Genomic DNA, 21,637 nt, shown 5'->3' with positions numbered 1-21,637 from the left:
CTAAATCATCCCACTCTAGCCCTCTCCCACAGAGTCCAAAATGCTGTTCTATACATCTGTGTATCTTTTGCTGTCTCGTATACAGGGCTATCATTACCATCTCTCTAAATTCCATATATATGTATTAGTATACCGCATTGGTGTTTTTCTTTCTGGCTTACTTCATTCTGTATAATAGGCTCCAGTTTCATCCAACTTATTAGAACTGATACAAATGTATTATTTTTAATGGCTGAGGAATAATCCATTTTGTATATGTACCACTGCTTTCTTATCTATTCATTTGCTGTTGGGCATCTAGGTTGCTTCCATGTCCTAGCTATTATAAACAGTGCTGCAATTAACATTGAGGTACATGTGTCTCTTTCAATTCTGGCTTCCTCAGTGTGTATGCCCAGCAGTGGGACTGCTGGGTCATATGGCAATTCTATTTCCAGTTTTTTAAGGAATGTCCACAATGTTCTCCATAATGGCTGTACTAGTTTGCATTCCCACTAACAGGGTAAGAGGGTTCCCACTTCTCCACACCCTCTCCAGGATTTATTGCTTGTAGACTTCTGGATAGCAGCCATTCTGACTGGTGTGAAATGATACCTCATTGTGGTTTTGATTTGCATTTCTTTGATGAGTGATGTTGAGCATCTTCATATGTGTTTGTTAGCCATCTGTATGTCTTCTTTAGAGAAATGTCTGTTTAGTTCTTTGGCCCATTTTCTTTTTAATTTTTATTTTTACTTTATTTTACTTTACAATACTGTATTGGTTTTGCCATACATTGACTTGAATCCACCACAGGTATACATGCTTTCCCAAACATGAACCCCATTGGGTTGTTTATTTTTCTTGAATTGAGCTGCAGGAGTTGCTTATATATTTTTGAAATTAATCATTTGTCAGTTGCTTCATTTGCTATTATCTTCTCCCATTCTGAAGGGTGTCTTTTCACCTTGCTTATAGTTTCCTTTGTTATGCAGAAACTTTTAATTAGGTCCCATTTATTTATTTTGCTTTTACTTCAAATAGTCTTGGAGGTGGGTCATAGAGGATCCTGCTGTGATTTAAGTCAGAAACAGTTTTGCCTATGTTCTCCTCTAGGAGTTTTATAATTTCTGGTCTTATGTTTAGATCTTTAACTCATTTTGAGTTTATTTTTGTGTATGGTGTTAGAAAGTGTTCTAGTTTCATTCTTTTACAAGTGGTTGACCATTTTTCCCAGCACCACTTGTTAAAGAGATTGTCTCTAATCCATTGTATATTCTTGCCTCCTTTGTCAAAGATAAGGTGTCCATAGGTGCATGGATTTATCTCTGGGCTTTCTATTTTGTTCCATTGATCTATATTTCTGTCTTTGTGCCAGTACCATACTGTCTTGATGACTGTGGCTTTGTAGTAGGGCCTGAAGTCAGGCAGGTTGATTCCTCCAGTTTCATTTTTCTTTCTCAAGTTTGCTTTGGCTGTTTGAGTTTTTTTTTTTTTTTTCCTATTTCCATACAAATTGTGAAATTATTTGTTCTAGCTCTGTGAAAAATACCCTTGTAGCTTGATAGTTATTACATTGAATCTATAGATTGCTTTGGGTAGTATACTCATTTTCACTATATTGATTCTTCTGATCCATAACATGTATATTTCTCCATCTATTAGTGTCCTCTTTGATTTCTTTCACCAGTGTTTTATAGTTTTCTATATACAGGTCTTTAGTTTCTTTAGGTAGATTTACTCTTAAGTATTTTATTCTTTCCATTGCAATGGTGAATGGATTTTCCCCTTAATTTCTCTTTCTATTTTCTCATTATTATTGTATAAGAATGCAAGGGATTTCTGTGTGTTGATTTTATATCCTGCAACTTTACTATATTCATTGGTTAGCTCTAGTAATTTTCTGGTGGAGTCTTTAGGTTTTTCTATGTAGAGGATCATGTCATCTGCAAAGAGTGAGAGTTTTATTTCTTCTTTTCCAATATCAGGGCCAATACAGACCAATATCACTGTTGAACATAGATGTAAAAATCTTTAATAAAATTCTAACAAACAGAATCCAATAACACATTAAAAAGATTATACACCATGACCAAGTGGGCTTTATCCCAGTGATGCAAGGATTCTTCAATATCCACAAATCAATCAATGTAATACACTGCATTAACAAATTGAAAAACAAAAGCCATATGATTATCTGAATAGATGCAGAGACAGCCTTTGACAAAATTCAACATCCATTTATGATAAAAACTCTGCAGAAACAGGAATAGAAGGAACACACCTCAACATATTGAAAGCTATATATGACAAACCCACTGCAAACATTATCCTCAATAGTGAAAAATTGAAAGCATTTTCCCTAAAGTCAGGAACAAGACAAGGGTGCCCACTTTCAGCTCTACTGTTCAACATAGTTTTGGAAGTTTTGGCCACAGTTATCAGAGCAGAAAAAAAAAAAAAAAAAAAAGAAGAAGAAGAAGGAATCCAGATTGGAAAAGAAGAAATAAAACTCTCACTCTGTGCAGATGGCATGATCCTCTCCATAGAAAACCCTAAAGACTCCACCAGAACATTACTAGAGCTAATCAACGAATATAGCAAAGTTGTAAGATATAAAATCAACACACAGAAATCCCTTGCAATCCTATACACTTAAAATGAGAAAATAGAAAGTTAAATTAACGGAATAATTACATTCACCATTTTGCCTTTCTAAAGTCAGAATTTATCTTTTAAAATTCCATTATTTTTTATGATTTTTTGGTACTATTGGCTCAATAAGTTCTTTTAATGTGGTAAGAAGTAGTTATACTTGAGAGACACATCATATAATGAATAATTTATACTGGGAAAAGAAATACTGCAAGTAAATTAAATATATTCTCTCTGTTTTTTTTTTCTCTTTTTTTCTCATACATTCTACTAAAATTTAAACATTTGAAATAGACTGCAATAAATACATACATTTATATTTGTATCTGTAAACATTTAAAAATAATAGCTATATGTCCACATATAATATTTATCTTTACCACTATCAATCCTAAAAGATGATACTGTTAAGTTGCTACACTCAATATGCCAGCAAATTTGAAAAACTCAGCAGTGGACACAAGATTGCAAATGTCAGTTTTAATTCCGATACCAAAGAAAGCGAAAGCCAAAGAATGGTTACACTACCACACAATTGCATTCATTTCACATGCTAGCAAGTAGTGCTCAAAATTCTCCAAGCTAGGCTACAACTGTATGTGAAACAAAAATGTCTGGATGTTCAAGCAGGATTGAGAAAAGGCAGAGGAATCAGAGATCAAATTGCCAACATGTATTGGATCATATAAAAAGGAAAAGAGTTATAGAACAACATCTACTTTTGCTTTATTCACTATGCCAAAACCTTTGACTGTGTGGATTACAACAAACTGTGGAAAATTCTTCAAGAGATGGGAATTCCGGACCACCTTACCTGTCTCTTGGGAAACCTGTATAGAGGTCAAAAGCAACAGTTAGAACTGGACATGGAACAATTGACTGGTGCACATTCTGGTCTGTTGGTGCTCAGAGTGTGGCTGGGCAGCTTGGACTGAGCAGGGTTTTTCTTTCCCGTGAATCATGTAGAGTAAACTTCCAGTCTCTTGTCTTCTTGTCACCATAGCTTCTTCTGATATCCAGGTGAAGGAATTGGAGAAACATGCCTCTGGCCAGGCTTTTGAGCTGATTCTCAGCCCTCAATCAAAAGAATCTCTCCCAGAATTTCCCCTTTCCTCTCCTAAGAACAAGGATCTTTCCCTGGAGGAAATTCAGAAGAAATTAGAAGCTGCAGAAGAAAGACACAAGCCCCATGAAGCTGAGGTCTTGAAGCAGCTCCATGAGAAACGCGAGTGTGAGAAAGAAGAGCTTCAGAAAATGATAGAGAAGAACAACAACATCAGTAAAATGGTGGAAGAGAAGCTGACCCACAAGATGGAAGTCAACAAAGAGAACCCAGACACACATACGTCTGCCAAACTGGACCGTTTACGAAAGAAAGACAAGCACACTGAAGAAGTGCGGAAGAACAAAGAATTCAAAGTTCCTGCTGATGAGACTGAAGCCAACTAATTTGTTTTGAGAACTGACTTCCTCCCCCTCCCCTTCCTAAATATCCTAAGACTGTATTGGCCAGTGTCATTTTACTCCCCCCCCCCAACCCTGACAAATATTCTAGAAGCTGATGTAGGACTGTATAGGTAGATTCAGACGATATGCTGTTGATTTAGCAGAAAAGGGAAGAAATAAAATGTGTATTACTCTTTTTATAAAGTGTTGAAGTCTTTCTAATGTAGCTATTTTTCTTGTTGCATTTTTTTCTACTTCAGTACACCTGGTGTGCTGGGTTAATGGCTAGTACTGTATTGGTTCCATGAAAACATGCCTATATGTAGAGGCTTCTTTCAAATTATTAGATGTTGAATATGTGTTGTCTTTTAAATCCTAATTATGTTCCAATCTTACAGATGCTACAGTACTTGAATGGTTAATAAAACTGCACAGTGCTGTTAAGAAAAAAGAGAACAATCTGTTTCAAAATTAGCAAAAGAGTATTACAATACTATATATTGTCACCCTGCTTGTTTAACTTATATGCAGAATACAACATGTGAAATGCCAGACTGGATGAAGCACAAGCTGGAATCGAGATTGCTGGGAGAATTATCAACAGTCTCAGATATGCAGATGATAAAAAGAGAAACTAAAAAGCCTCTTGTTGAAAGTGAAAGAGGAGAGTGAAAAAGTTGGCTTAAAACTCAACCCTCAAAAAGCTAAGATTGTGGCATCCAGTCCCATCACTTCATGGCAAATAGATGGGGAAACAGTGACAGACTATTTTTCTTGGACTCCAAAATCACTGCAGATGATGACTACCACCATGCAATTAAAAGACCCTTGCTCCTTGGAAGAAAAGCTGTGATAAACCTAATTAGTTCAGTCACTCAGTTGTGTCTGACTCTTTGCAACCCAAGGAACTGCAATATATCAGACTTCCCTGCCCGAGATCAACTCCTGGAGCTTGCCGAAACTCATGTCCATCTAGCTGGTGATGTCATCCAACCATCTCATCTTCTGTGATCCCTTTCTCCTCTGGCTTTCAATATTTCCCAGCATCAGAGTCTTTTCTAATGAGTTAGCCCTTCATATCAGTTGGCCATAGTATTGGAGCTCCAGGTTCAGCATTAATCCTTTCAATGAATATTCAGGGTTTATTTCTTTAGGATTGACTGGTTTGATTTCCTGATAAATTTAGACAACATATTAAGAAACAGAGACATAACTTTGCCAAAAACGGTCCGTATAGTCAATGCTATGTGTTTTTTTCAACTACTCATGTATAGAGGATGTGAGAGTTGGACCACAAAGAAGGCTGAGTGCTGAAGAATTGATACTTTTGAACTGTAGTACTTGAAACGACTCCTGAGAGTTCCTTGGACTACAAGGATATCAAACCTGTCAGTCCTAATGGAAATTAGTTCTGAATATTCATTGGAAGAAATGAAGATAAAACTCCAATAAATTAGACACCTGATGCAAAAAACTGAATCATTGAAAAAGACCATGATGCTGGAAAAGATTGAATGTAGGAACAAAAAGGGATGAGTTTGAGAAAGCTCTGGAAGATGGTGAAGGACAGGGAAGCCTGGAATGCTACAGTCCTTGATGTCACAAAGAGCTGGCAAGACTGAGTGAGTAAACGACAGCAGCAACATCAACTTTGCTATATACTTTGTACAACATGGAAGTTATACTTAATCTGACTGATACACAGATACAGTGTACTTACCCAACTCCTGAAAGCTTCCGATGTTATCTCAATAACAATAAGACTACTGACTATTCAAAAATTTTAGAATGTATTTTTCAATGTATAAGACTAAATTCAGAAAATAATAGAAAGATCATAGATGAATTAAAAATTATTTCTTAAACTCAATTTCATAGCAATTAGGTATCACTTCAGTTCAGTTCGGACTTCCCTGGTGGCTCAGATGGTAAAACATCTGCCTACAATGCAGGAGATCTGGGTTCGATCCCTGGTTAGGAAGTGCCGGGAACCAGCGTGAGGAATCCCACCCGTGATAAGGTCATGTGGCAGAGATCTGATGGGCAAGGCGAGTCAAATCTCAGGGCTTCCCCCTGATATTTCCTGAGCATGTAACAAAAACAAAACAAAACAAAACAAAACAAAAAAACAAAGTGTGCCGGCCTTTGTACTTTGCTTTTCCACTCTTCTGACACACTCTGGAAACAGTCATCTCAAGGCTTTAGTCTTCTGCATTTGAAAGGGTGTTTCAATCCAAAAACCACTCTGATGGCTTTCTAGCCTGCTTGCAGGACTCGTACAGCTGCGCATGTGATTGTTTGAGGCCTCCCGACTGGGGGAGGCACAGGTAGCTTAAAACATCCTAGGAATGTAGGGGCTTCTGAGGAGTCAAAATCATTAGAATAGGACTGATTAAAGGTTTCATTTGTTGAGCCAATACTTGCTGACAAATTTTCATATCTTTTATTTGTAAAGATAGTTGGTAAATAGAAAAACAGGTAGTAGACCTGGTATTAGCAACATTAGATCTTTGAGTTAAGTACTTTCTTTGTTACAACCCACTGCACCTTTGTTCTATAGGAATGTAACTTTATTTAGTACTTTGAGGGTGATGCAGAGTAAAGAAAAAACACTTCTAGGGAAAAGGAGTTTTCTGGTTGATAGACAATTATCCAGGAAGAGAGCCATAAAAATGTTAACAGGCCTCTTGGCCAGAAGACAATGTAAACTACCTGAGATCTTTTGTATACGGGAGGGTATGCAAAAAGAAAGTCTGGTTTCAATGAGGGTCAGGACTGCTGCCCCTGCATAACTCTGCATATTCCATTATTTCTTTATGTACAACTTGAAGTATATAAGCTGATTTTTAAAAATAAAGTTTTTGGAGTCTTGCACCAATGCTGGGCTTCCCCATGTCCTTCTTTTCTCTCCTTTTTCGGCTGAATTCCCATCTGGAGCGGAGGCTCACCATGTCTACTTACTTGCCCTGGCTGCTAGGATCCACGTGAAAGGGAGCCTAAGGTGGGGCACCCTTCAATATTCAAGTGGGCGCCAGTGGCCTAACGTAGATGGTGCAAACCTCTTGTCTCGGTTTTCCCTGTAAACCAAGTTATTTAGCCTCTTTTTCTCCACCTCAATTTCCTACTATACTATTTCTTCCTAATCTAATCTTATATCTCTAAATAAATAAGTTTTCCTCGCCTATCCATCTCCCCTTCAAATCACCCTGGATCCACCTGGACTGGACCCCGGCAGGGAAGATTTCCTGGAGAAGGAAATGGCAACCCACTCCAGTACTCTTGCCTGGAAAATCCCATGGACTGAGGACCTTGGTGCAGGCTACTGTCCATGGGGTCATAAAGAGTCAGGCACTACTGAGAGACTTTACTTTCAGTTCAGTTCAGTCGCTCAGTCATGTCTGACACTTTGCGACCCCATGAATCGCAGGACGCCAGGCCTCCCTGTCCAATACCATCTCCCGGAGTCCACACAAATTCATGTCCATCGAGTCAAAGATGCCATCCAGCCATCTCATCCTCTCTTGTCCGCTTTTCCTCCTGTCCACAATCCCTATCAGCATCGGAGTCTTTTCCAATGAGTCAACTCTTTGCATGAGGTGGAAAAGTACTGGAGTTTCAGCTTTAGCATCATTCCTTCCAAAGAACAGCCAGGACTGACCTTCTTTAGAATGGACTGGTTGGATCTCCTTGCAGTCCAAAGGACTCTCAAGAGTCTTCTCCAACACCACAGTTCAAAAGCATCAGTTCTTCGGTGTTCAGCCTTCTTCACAGTCCAACTCTCACATTCATACATGACCATTGGAAAAACCAGAGCCTTGAATAGACGGGCCTTAGTCAGCAAAGTAATGTCTCTGCTTTTGAATATGCTATCTAGGTTAGTCATAACTTTTCTTTCAAGGAGTAAGCGTCTTTTAATTTCATGGCTGAAATCACCACCTGCAGTGATTTTGGAGCCCCCGCCCCCCAAAAATCATCTGACACTGTTTCCACAGTTTCCCCATATATTTCCCATGAAATGATAGGACCAGATGCCATGATCTTCGTTTTCTGAAAGTTGAGCTTTAAGCCAACTTTTTCATTCTCCTCTTTCACTTTCCTCAAGAGGCTCTGTAGTTCCTCTTCAATTTCTGCCATAAGGATGGTGTCATCTGCATATCTGAGGTTATTGATATTTCTCCTGGCAATCTTGATTCCAGCTTGTGCTTTTTCCAGCCTAGCGTTTCTCATGATGTACTCTGTATATAAGTTAAATAAGCAGGGTGACAATATACAGCCTTGACGTACTCTTTTCCTGTTTGGAACCAGTCTGTTGTTCCATGTCCAGTTCTAACTGTTTCTTCCTGACCTGCATATAGGTTTCTCAAGAGGCATGTCAGGTCCTCTGGTATTCCCATCTCTTTCAGAATTTTCCAGTTTATTTTGAACCACACAGTCAAAGGCTTTGGCATAGTCAATAAAGCAGAAAAAGATGTTTTCTTCTGGGACTCTCTTGCTTTTTCCATGATCCAGCGGATGTTGGCAATTTGATCTCTGGTTCTTCTGCTTTTTCTAAAACCATCTTCAACATCTGGAAGTTCACAGTTCACGTATTGCTGAAGCCTGGCTTGGAGAATTTTGAGCATTACTTTACTAGCATTGTGAGATGAATTCAATTGTGCCGTAGTTTGAGCATTCTTTGGCATTGCCTTTCTTTGGGATTGGAATGAAAACTGACCTTTTCCAGTCCTGTGGCCACTGCTGAGTTTTCTAAATTTGCTGGCATATTGAGTGCAGCACTTTCACAGCATTGTCTTTTAGGATTTGAAATAGCTCCACTGGAATTCCATCACCTCTGCTAGCTTTGTTGGTAGTGATGCTTCCTAAGGCCCACTTGACTTCAAATTCCAGGATGTCTAGCTCTAGGTGAGTGATCATACCATCATGATTATCTTTGTCGTGAAGAACTTTTTTGTACAGTTCTTCTGTGTCTTCTTTCCATCTCTTCTTATAAACTCTGCTACTCTTAGGTCCATGCCATTGCTGTCCTTTATTGAGCCTATCTTTGCATGAAATGTTCCCTTGGTGTCTCTACTTGTCTTGAAGAGATCTCTAGTCTTTCCCATTCTGTTCTTTTCTTCTATTTCTGTGCATTGGTCCCTGAGGAAGGCTTCCTTATCTCTTCTTGCTATTCTTTGGAACTCTGCATTCAGACACTTATTTCTTTCCTTTCCTCCTGTGATTTTCGCTTCTCTTCTTTTCACAGCTATTTGTAAGGCCTCCCCAGACAGTCATTATGTTTTTTTTGCATTTCTTTTCCATGGGGATGGTCTTGATCCCTGTCTCCTGTACAATGTCACAAGCATCAGGCACTGTATATATAAGATCTAGTCTGTTAAATCTATTTCTCCCTCCCAATGTATAATCAAAAGAGATTTGATTTAGGTCATACCTGAATGATCTGGTGGTTTTCCCTACTTTCTTCAGTTTAAGTCTGAACTGGGCAATAAGGAGCACATGATCTTGGCCACAGTCAGCTCCCAGTCTTGTTTTTGTTGACTGTATAGAGCTTCTCCATCTTTGGCTTCAAACAATATAATCAATCTGATTTTAGTGTCGATCATCTTTTGATGGCAATGTGTAGAGTTTTCTCTTGTGTTGTTTGAAAAGGGTGTTTGATATTAACAGTGTGTTCTCTTGGCAAAATTCTATTGTCCTTTTCCTTCCTTCATTCCATATTCCAAGGCCGAATTTGCCTTTTATTCCAGGTGTTTCTTGACTTCCTACTTTTGCATTCCAGCCCCTTATAATGAAAAGGACATCTTTTTTGAGTGTTAGTTCTAAACGATTTTGTTGGTCTTCATAGAACCATTCAACCTCAGCTTCTTCAGCATTACCAGTTAGGGCATAGACTTTGATTACTCTGATGTTGGATGGTTTGCCTTGGAAATGAACAGAGATCATTCTGTTGTTTTTGAGATTGCATCGAGTACTTCATTTCGGACTCTTTTGTGGATCACAATGGCTACTCCATTTCTTCTAAGGGATTCCTGCTTGCAATAGTAGATATAATGGTTATCTGAGTAAATTCACCCATCCCAGTCCATTTCAGTTCACTGATTCCTAGAATGTCAACGTTCACCCTTGCCATCTCCTGTTTGACCACTTCCAAATTACCTTGATTCATGGACCTAACATTTGAGGTCCTATGCATTACTGTTCTTACAGCATTGGACCTTGCTTCTATCATCAGTCATATCCACAAGTGGGTATTAATTTTGCTTTGGCTCCATCCCTTCATTCTTTCTGAAGTTATTTCTTCACTGATCTCCAGTAGCATATTGGGCACCTACCCACCTGGGGAGTTCCTCTTTCAATATTCTATCATTTTGCCTTTTCATACTGTTCATGGGGTTCTCAAGGCAAGAATACTGAAGTGGTTTGCCATTATCTTCTCCAGTGGACCACATTCTGCCAGATCTCTCCTCCATGACCAGCCCATCTTGAGTGGTCCCACAGGGCATGGCTTAGTTTCATTGAATTAGACAAGGCTGTGGTCCTGGTGTGATTAGATTGACTAGTTTTCTGTGATTATGGCTTCAGTGTGTCTTTCCTCTGATGCCCTCTTGCAACACCCACTGTCTTACTTGGATTTCTCTTACCTTAGGCATGGGGTATCTCTTCACGTCTGCTCCAGGAAAGCACAGCTGCTGCTCCTTTCCTTGGATGAGGGGTATCTCCTCACTGCCACCCCTCCTGATCTTGAACCTGTTGTAGTGCCTCTAGGCCCTCCTCTCCCATGCAGCCACCACTCCTTGGACATGGGGTTACTCCTCTTGGCTGCTGCCCCTGACCTCAGCTGTGGGGTAGCTCCTCTAGCCTGTTGCTGTGCTGTCACAGCCTGACACTCTCGGCCGCCATCCCTGACCTTGGACACGGGTAGCTCCACTCGGCCACCACCCCTTACCTCGGACTTGGGGTAGTTTCTCTCAGCTGCTGCCCCTGACCTCAGACGTGGGATAGCTCCTCTTGGCCACTGCCCCCGGGCATAGGGTCCTCCTGGCTTCTGCCTTTGACCTCAGACATGGGGTAGCTCCTCTCGGCCATGCCTGGGCACCGTTGCAGCTGACAGCGCAATTAGGTATACTAGTACATAAATTTATGTTTAATAATGAATGATGTTTATTCCAGAAATAATTTTAAAGGAAAAAAAAAAAACGTAAAATATTTATCAAGAAGTCTGTGGTTGAATACACAGTGAGCCACACACATCATAGGCTAATGTGAGACAGACATATTGGAATAAGATCAGCTGAGTTGGATAGACTGTAGAGATAAAAAGGTCTAGTGGGTAGCAGGATTCTATTCTCATGAAACTGAATTGTGATAGTTGCACCCTCAACAGAAAAAAATCCACTTTTTAGGAATAAGAGACTGCTTGTAGATCAACTTTACTTAGAACATTTCAAAAAATCTGAGAAGAAAAAAAAATGTTCAGTTTAAACTTGTGAGTAGTATTTTTCTCCAAACCAAGGTATAGAGCAAGACAGATACACAGAGCGATAAATCATGGCATGCACTTGGTGCATTTGCCAGTTTTATATATATAAGGCTAAGAAACTCAACAGCACTTAGGCCAGCCTCACAGGGCTAAACAGGAAAAGTCAACATGTGGTATTTAATTAAAATAGGCTGCATAATAAAATTCCTTGTTTAAATGGACTGAAACCTCAAAGGGAAAGCAGCTTAGATAAAGAGTGATTTGGAAATAGGAAAAAATATAGATAGACTTGGATTATAGTCCCTTTTTCAGTTCAGTCAGTTCAGTCACTCAGTTGTGTCCAACTCTTTGCGACCCCATGAATTGCAGCACACCAGGCCTCCCTGTTCATTACCAATTCCGGGAGTTCACTCAAACTCATGTCCATCAACTCAGAGATGCCATCCAGCCATCTCATCCTCTGTCGTCCCCTTCTCCTGCTACCCCCAAACCCTCCCAGCATCAGAGTCTTTTCCAATGAGTCAACTCTTTGCATGAGATGACCAAAGTACTGGAGTTTCAGCTTTAGCATCATTCCTTCCAAAGAACAGCCAGGACTGACCTCCTTTAGAATGGACTGGTTGGACCTCCTTGCAGTCCAAGGGACTCTCAAGAGTCTTTTCCAACACCACAGTTCAAAAGCATCAATTCTTCAGCACTCAGCTTTCTTCACAGTCCAATTCTCACATCCATACATGACCACTGGGAAAACTATAGCCTTGACTAGACGGACCTTTGTTGGCAAAGTAATGTCTCTGCTTTTGAATATACTATCTCCTGGTTGGCTATGTTGGTCATAATTTTACTTCCAAGGACTAAACATATTTTAATTTCATGGCTGCAGTCACCATCTGCAGTGATTTTGGAGCACCCCCCCCAAAAAAAAAAAATAAAGGCTGACACTGCTTCCACTGTTTCCCCCTCTTATTTCCCATAAAGTGATGGGACGAGATGCCATGATCTTAGTTTTCTGAATGTTGAGCTTTAAGCCAACTTTTTCACTCTCCTCTTTCACTTTCATCAAGTGGCTTTTGAGTTCCTCTTCACTTTCTGCCATAAGAGTGGTGTCATCTGCATATCTGAATTTATTAATATTTCTCCCGGGAATCTTGATTCCAGCTTATGCTTCTTCCAGCCCAGCGTTTCATATGATGTATTCTGCATATAAGTTAGATAAACAGGATGACAATATACAGCCTTGACGTACTCCGTTTCCTCTTTGTAACCAGTCTGTTGTTCCATGTTCAATTCTAACTGTTGCTTCCTGACCTGCGTATAGGTTTCACAAGAGGCATGTCAGGTGGTATGTTATTTCCATCACTTGAAGAATTTCCAGTTTATTGTGATCCACACAGTCAAAGGCTTTGGCATAGCCAATAAAGCAGAAATAAATGTTTTTCTGGAACTCTTTTTCTTTTTAATTTTAAGCAATCTCAATTCTTGAAGTTGGTTCTAGTGATACTTAATAACTAGTGTTTTGCCTGGATTTAAAGAAGCAAATGTATGAAATTGGAAAAGAAATTAATTTACTCTCATATCTCATATAAGAGTGTTATTTTTCTTATTCTTGTAATTTTCTAGAAGCAATTTTGAAAATGTAATAGCAAAAGATACATAAATAACCATAGACACAAGGAGAAAAGACAACTTGCTATTGAACAATAACAAAATAGAGATAGCAATGATCCCCAGAGGTTTGAAATATAGGGATTAGCCTTTAAATTAGTATGATTTCTCTGTTCACAGGAATAATGAAAAGATGAATAAGTTATTAGAACATTGAGTAAAATTTCTAAAACTGAAAAAGGTAGTAATCAAGTAAAAACTAAATATTGAAGTATAACACCAAATAAATACAGATGAACACAGAGTTGTGTGTGTGCTCAGTCATTTCAGTCATGTCTGACCCTGTGACCCTATGGAATGAAGCCCGCTAGACTCCTCTGTCCATGAGAATCTCCAGGCAAGAATACTGGAATGAGATATCATTTCCTCCTCCACAATAGCCAAACACAGAAGTATAATAATTTGTTATATGTAATATAGAATGAAACTCAAAAGTTGAATGAGTGGAAAATATATGAGATAGTGTGAGTGTTAAAGAGAATAAAATAATGTGTAAAAAGCAGGTATTTGGAATCCCAAAAGGAAAGGTCTAAAAGCAATATTAGCAGGGATAATATACAACGATTGTGCACAAAGGATAAGCAATATCAAAAAAGTTTCAAAAATTTCTTAACACAAAGCAAATTTTAAAATTTCTACATTTATCTCTATTCTTCTGTCTCTTTACCATCTATTCATTTCTGTGTCTGTGTATCTACAACATGTATCTACTTATATTATTTATTTATAAACTGCTTAAAAAACTGATGAAAAGTAATAAGGAAATGAAATTGTTTTTAGAAAAAAATATTTTTCTTAAAATATAATTTACATACCATAATATTTATTCTTTTAAACTATACAATAAAGTCATTCAAAGCAAATTCAAAATGTCTCACATTCTTCATTATTAATTACAGAACACTTTCGTTACTCCCAATTTTTCTTCCCCTAAGCCTCTGGCAAGCATTGATCTATTTTCTGTCTCTAAAGATTTACTCATTCTGGATATTTCCTGTAATTGAAAAGATAAAACGCACAATATTTTGTGCCTGGCAGGTTTCAGCTAGCATAATGTTCTCAAGATTCATTCATGTTGTAGTGTGTATCAACAGTACAACGTTTTCTTATTCTTGAAGACTATTCTATTGCATGATGTATAACATTTATTTATACAATTGATTTGGGCTACGACAGTTAATGTGTAAGTTTTTGTGTAGATATATCTTTATTTTCTTTTAATATATTCCTAGAAATAAAGTTTCAGTGTTAATACCATTTGAGTTTTATGTAATTTTCATGTGTCAGAAGTAGTATTCTTTTTTTTTTTTTTTCTTCAACCATTTGAAAATGTAAAAATAATTCTTAGCTCATGGACAGTGATAAAATAAACAGCAAGCATTATCTGGTACAAATGCCATAATGAATCAATCTTTACACTACATTTCTGGAGGAGAAGAGCTACATTGCAGCTCCTCTTAGGCAGCAAACCATGTCCTCTATGTTCACTTCACACCACCATAAACCTGCCCAGGCCTTCCTTCCTTGATTTTTTTTTTTCTTTCTTTAACTAAGAAGGTTGAACTATAATTTTTGCACATGGGAAACAAATCAACAACTGTATCTGTTTAATTTCATCCTAGAGTCATTAATATGATGAAAAAAAAAAGATAATCAACTTTGTTTTAGGGAATGCAAAAGTAGGAAGTCAAGAAACACCTGGGGTAACAGGCAAATTTGGCATTGGAATATGGAATGAATCAGGTCAAAGGCTAATAGAGTTTTGCCAAGAAAATGTACTGGTCATAGAAAAAACCCTCTTCCAACAACACAAGAGAAGAGTCTACACATGGACATCACCAGAAGGTCAACATCAAAATCAGATTGATTATATTCTTTGCAGCCAAAGATGGAGAAGCTCTATACAGTCAGCAAAAAAAAAAAAAAAAAAAATACCCGGAGCTGACTGTGGCTCAGATCATGAACTCTTTGTTGCCAAATTCAGACTTAAATTGAAAAAAGTAGGGAAAACCACTAGACCATTCAGGTATGACCTAAATCAAATTCCTTATGATTATACAGCAGAAGTGAGAAATAGATTTAAGGGACTAAATCTGATAAATAGAGCGCCTGATGAACTATGGACAGAGGTTTGTGACATTGTAGAGGAGACAGGGATCAAGAACATCCCCATGGAAAAGAAATGCAGAAAAGCAAAATGGGTGTCTGAGGAGGCCTTAAAAATAGCTGTGAAAAGAAGAGAAGTGAAAAGCAAGGGAGAAAACGAAAGATATAAGCATCTGTATGCAGAGTTCCAAAGAATAGCAAAAAGAGATAAGAAAGCCTTCCTCAGCAATCAGTGCAATGAAATAGAGGAAAACAACATAATGGGAAAGACTAGAGATCTCTTCAAGAAAATTTGAGATACTAAAGGGACATTTCATGCAAAGATGGGCTTGATAAAAGACAGACATGGTATGGACCTAACAGAAGCAGAAAACATTAAGAAGAGGTGGCAAGAATACACAGAACTGCACAAAAAAGATCTTCACGACACAGATGATCAAGATGGTATGATCACTCACCTAGAGCCAGACATCCTGGAATGTGAAGTCAAGCGGGCCTTAGAAAGCATCACTACAAATAAAGCTAGTGAAGGTGATGGAATTCCAGTTGAACTATTTCAAATCCTGAAAGAGGATGCTGTGAAAGTGCTGCACTCAATATGCCAGCAAATTTGGAAAACTCACTAGTGGTCACAGACCTGGAAAAGGTCAGTTTTCATTCCATTACCCAAGAAATGCAATACCAAAGAGTGCTTAAACTACCGTACAATTGCACTGATCTCACTTGCTAGTAAAGTAATGCTTAAAATTCTCCAAGCCAAGCTTCAGCAATACGTGAACCATGAACTTCCAGTTGTTCAAGCTGGTTTTAGAAAAGGCAGAAGCAGCATAGATCAAATTGCCAACATCCGCTGGATCATGGAAAAAGTAAGAGAGTTCAAGAAAAACATCTATTTCTGCTTTATTAACTATGCCAAAGCCTTTGACTGTGTGGATCATTATAAACTGGAAAATTTGGAAAGAGATGTGCATACCAGACCACCTGACCTGCCTCTTGAAAAGCCTATATGCAGGTCAGAAAACAACAGTTAGAACTGGAGATGGAACAACAATCTGGTTGCAAAGAGGAAAACGAGTACATCAAGGCTGTATATTGTCACCCTGCTTATTTAAGTTATATACAGAGTTCATAATGAGAAACGCTGGGAGGAAGAAGCACAAGCTGGAATCAAGATTGCTGGGAAAAATATCAATAACCTCAGATATGCAGATGACATCACCCTTATGGCAGAAATTGAAGAGGAACTAAAGAGCCTCTTAATGAAAGTGAAAGAGGAGAGTGAAAAAGTTGTCTTAAAGCTCAACTTACAGAAAACACAGATCATGGCATGTGGTCCCATCACTTCATGGGAAATAGAAGGGGAAACAGTGGAAAGTTTCAGGCTTTATTTTTTGGGGGCTACAAAATCACTGCAGGTGGTGATTGCAGCCATGATATTAAAAGACGCTTACTCTTTGGAAGGGAAGTTATGACGATCCTAGCTAACCAATATATAGCATATTCAAAGCAGAGACATTACTTTGACAACAGAGGTCCATCTAGTCAAGGTTATGGTTTTTCCATTGTTCATGTATGGATGTGAGAGTTGGACTGTGAAGAAGGCTGAGCGTCAAAGAATTGATGCTTTTGAACTGCGGTGTTGGAGAAGACTCTTGAGAGTCCCTTGGACTGCAAGGAGACCCAACCAATTCATTCTAAAGGAGTTAATTTTGGGTGTTCATTGGAAGGACTGATGCTAAAGATGAAACTCCAGTACTTTGGTCATCTCATGTGAAGAGTTGACTCATTGGCGAAGACTCTGATGCTGGGAGGGATTTGGGGCGGGAGGAGAAGGGGGCGACAGAGGAGGAGATGGCTGAATGACATCACTGACTGTATAGACATGATTTTGAGTGAACTCCAGGAGTTAGTGATGGACAGGGTGGTCTGACGTGCTGCAATTCATGGGGTCGCAGAGAGTCAGACACGACTGAGTGACTGAAGTGAACTGAACTGATAAAATAAATTATGTTGAATGTAGATGCTTTAAACTCTACACAAGGTATACTCAAAAAGAAGAGAACTTATCTTTTTTTTTTTTAAAGTAAAATTGTAAATGCATAGAAAGTAAAAGAAAACCTGGTAAAACAATTAAGATTACTTAAAAATAAAATAAAGACAGAAAAAATAACTCAAATAATGAGACCTCAAGAAGTGCAAAATAAAGTTTGAAAATCAGAGCTGAGAAACAACGAGATATTTGGAGTCAGAAATAGCTGTGGTAATGACACAGAATCCTGAACTTTAAATTATGTGGTTTAATTTGGAAGGGATTAGATTGCAGACAACATAATATGAATTGAAAAAAAAATAGATTGCATACAGAATGAAATAAAATATGTGTTAGAATGGAAAGAACAGAATACTAATATAGGAGGAGATTGCATTGCAGTGAAGAGAGAAGAGAGTTGAGGGTTTTAGTACAGAGGTCATGGCTGATTAACAATTTCCAGATGCTACCTAGCTTCAGGAAGAGGTAACTCATTTAAAATTCAAATTCTCATCTGAAAATTTACCTCTAGGTCTCAGGACATCTCAGCACCTATGTAAACAGTCTTAAAAAAGAATAAATAAAATCATCACTCACCTCTCCTTGACAGTAGGACTATTCTAGAGAATAAAAATATTAAGAATATAAAGTATTCATATAGTAGTATTAATAACCTATTAACTGAGAAAGGGAATTTTGAAGCAGTATATCCTTATTATATGTATCTAATGTATGTGTGTGTGTGTGTTTGTCAATGTGAAAGATGAATTGAAATTTGTACAGACCTATTAACATGAGCTTGAAGACAAATAGACATGTTCTTTCCCATGACACCTCAGTTGGTAAAGAATCTGCTCGCAAGGCAGAAGACCCCAGTTCGATTCCTGGGTTGGGAAGATCCTCTGGACAAGGGATAGGTTACCCATTCCAGTATTATTGGGCTTCCCTGGTGGCTCAGCTGGTAAAGAATTCCCCCACAATGCGGGGGACTTGGGTTCAATCCCTGGGTTGGCAAGATCCCCTGAAGAAGGGAATAACTACCCACTCCAGTATTCTTGCCTGGAAAATTACATGGACTGTATCCTTCACAGAGCCACAAAGAGTCAAACATGACTGAGCAACTTTCGCATTTCCAAAGACCTTGAACCATGCCTCGTCAAAGAGTTACCAAGATTTCCAAGTGTATTTCACAAAACAAATTTTTTCCTACATTTCAAACTCAAGAAGATAAAACCTTAAGCTTCAACTACTGTAAGCTTCATTGATTTTCAAAACTGTCACACAGATGATCTTGTTTGTCCCATACAATCTGGAGAAATGACAGTGTTGGGTGAGCTAATGCACTTTGTGAAAATACTCACAGAAATATTAAGAGAATAAAAGACAGTTTGTATTTACTTTCTAAGGGATTAAAGAGTCTGGCACATAGAGTACTGTTTGTTTGGAAGGGTGGGGGTTTGATTCTTTATCGAGTTTCAAAGGGCAATATTCTGGAAAGAGGGGACACCCCAGAGATACATCTGGGCTTACTGCACTTCTATAGGAAGCAATTTTTCTAAGCTAAAAATCTAAAAATCTTCAGTGATTTTCCAGAACTTAGATGTCGGAAAGAGACTTGATAGTGGCACTTGTCAGGCAGTATTATTTTAAATAATGTAAGATGGATTTACATATAGGACAGTTAGTACCATTTCTACTTATACATGAAAAAATTTAAACACAAAATACAATTAGTCAAATACATAATTGGAAAACGAAAGAATGGGAAAGATGAGAGATCTCTTCAAGAAAATTGGAAGTATCAAGTGAATATTTGAGGTAAGGATGCACACAAGAAAGAACAAAAATGGTAAAGACCTAACAGAAGTAGAAGAGATTAAGAGGTGGCAAGAATACAGACAAGAATTACACAAGAAAGATCTTAATGACTCAAATAACCACAATGATGTGGTCACTCACCTGCACCAGACATTCTGGGGTGTGAATTCAAGTGCATCCTAGGAAAAATTTACTATGAACAAAGCTAGTGGAGGTGATGGAATTCCAGCTTTGCTATTTCAAATTCTAAAAGATGATACTGTTAAAATGCTGTGCTCAATATGTCCACAAATTTGAAAAACTCAGTAGTGACCACAGAACTAGAAAAGTTCAGATTTCATTCCAATCCCAAAGAAAGATAATGGCAAAAAATGTTCAAACTACCATACAATTGTGCTCATTTCACATGTTAGCAAAGTTATGCTAAAAAATTCTTCATAATAGACTTCAGCAGTATGTGAACCTAGAACTTCCAGATGTACTTGCTGGATTTTGAATATGTAGAAGAACCAGAAATTGCCCAAAATTTTGCATCATGGAGAAATCAAGTCAATTACAGAAAAAATATATATCTACTTCTGCTTCACTGGCTATGCTAAACTCTTTGGTTGTGTGGATTACAACATTGGAAATTCCTTAAAGAGATGGGAGTACCAGATTGCCTTACCTATCCCCTAAGAAATCTGTATGTCAGACAAGAAGTGACAGTTAGAACCAGATATGAAACAACTGGCTGGTTCCAAATTGAGAAAGGAGTACAATAAAGTTGTATATTATCACCCTGCTTATTTGACTTATATGCAGAGTGCATCATACTAAATTCCAGGCTTGTGAATCACAAGCTGGCAACAAGTTTTCCAGGACAAATATCAACAACCTCAGATATTCAGATGACAGCAATCTAATAGAAGAAAGTGAAGAGGAACTAAAGAGCCTCTTGATGAGGGTGGAAAAGGAAGGTGAAAAAGGTGGCTTGAAAATCAACTTTAAAACAACAAAGATTATGGCATCTGGTTCCATCACTCATGACAAATAGAAAGGGAAGAGGGGGAAGCCATGAGAGATTTTGTTGTGCGCCCTACCCTCCCCCCCCACCCCGCCTTTGGTTCCAAAATTACTGCAGATGGTGACTGCAGCCATGAAATTAAAATACACTTGTTTTTTGGAAAGAAAGATATGACAAACATAGACAGTGTATTAAAAAGCAGAGACATCATTTTGTTGACAAATATTCATATAGTCAAAGCTTTGTTTTTTCCAGTAGTCATGTATGGATATGAAAGTTTGACTATAAAGAAAGCTGAGCACTGAAAAGCAGATGCTTTTGAATTGTTTCTGGAAAAGACTTCTAAGTGTCTCTTGGACTGCAAGAACACCAAACCAGTCAACCCTAAGGGAAATCAACCCTGAATATTCAGTAAGAATACTGCTGCTGAAGCTGAAGTTCCAGTACTTCATTCACCTGATGAGAAGAACCAACTCATTGGAAAAGACTCTGCTGCTGGAAAAGATTGAAGGCAAAACAAGAAGGGGGTGGTAGAGGATGAAATGGTTAGATAGTATCATCAGCTCAACGAACACGAATTTGGGCAACTTTGTCCTCCAGGAAATAGTGGAAGACAGAAGTGTCTACTGTGCTGCAATCCAAGGTTTCACAAAGAGTTGGACACAACTTAGCAACTGAACAACAACACATAATAAATACCGAGATATTTGGATCAGACTTTCTGGAAATATTGGAGAGATGGACTTTAAAAATTCATCTCTTGGGCATTTCATAGGATTATGGGAAATAATTTTTAATATAGAATATAGAGGCATATGAGACAGTTAAAGAAAAAGAGTCAAGTTTAAGTTAAGAAAAACAGAAGTCTGAATAAAGAACCTAGATATTAACATTTAATAGTAAATTTCAAGATGTCTCCAAAGAATATTGAGAAGAAATGACCATGAATAAGGTAACAGAATTCACATGGTGCCAGTCAGCACTGCCAGAGAGTCAGCAAATAAAAAGAGCAGGTTTTTGATATGGAACCTTGGCAGGTTACTGGTCTAATTATCTGCAGTTGTGAAGTTTTATGGCCTTGGACATGCTCTGTGTCAGATTCTTAGGTAAAAAATAGGGAAAATAGTTTTGCAACATTAATGTTTCAAAGAAACTAATCTAAAAACAATGCAAAGTATCTGGAACAGGTTCGATGCATGATACTGGATGCTTGGGGCTGGTGCACTCGGATGACCCAGAGGGATGGTATGGGGAGGGAGGAGGGAGGGGGGTTCAGGATAGGGAACACATGTATACCTGTAGTGGATTCATGTTGATGTATGGCAAAACGAATACAATATTGTAAAGTAATTAAACTCCAATTAAAATAAATAAATTTAATGAAAAATACAAAAAATATTTATTGGTAGGTGATACTTACATATTTTGGACATCAACCTCTTGTCTGAAACATGGT

At 38.1% G+C, this 21,637-nt stretch overlaps 1 pseudogene; it reads left to right on the top strand.

Moving 5' to 3' along the window:
• On the top strand, positions 3,501 to 4,083 carry LOC102168815 (annotated as a pseudogene).

The sequence above is a fragment of the Capra hircus genome, chromosome 14, assembly GCF_001704415.2.
Source record: "Capra hircus breed San Clemente chromosome 14, ASM170441v1, whole genome shotgun sequence".
Taxonomy (NCBI): Eukaryota; Metazoa; Chordata; class Mammalia; order Artiodactyla; family Bovidae; genus Capra; species Capra hircus.
This window is presented reverse-complemented; position numbering and strand designations above follow the sequence as displayed.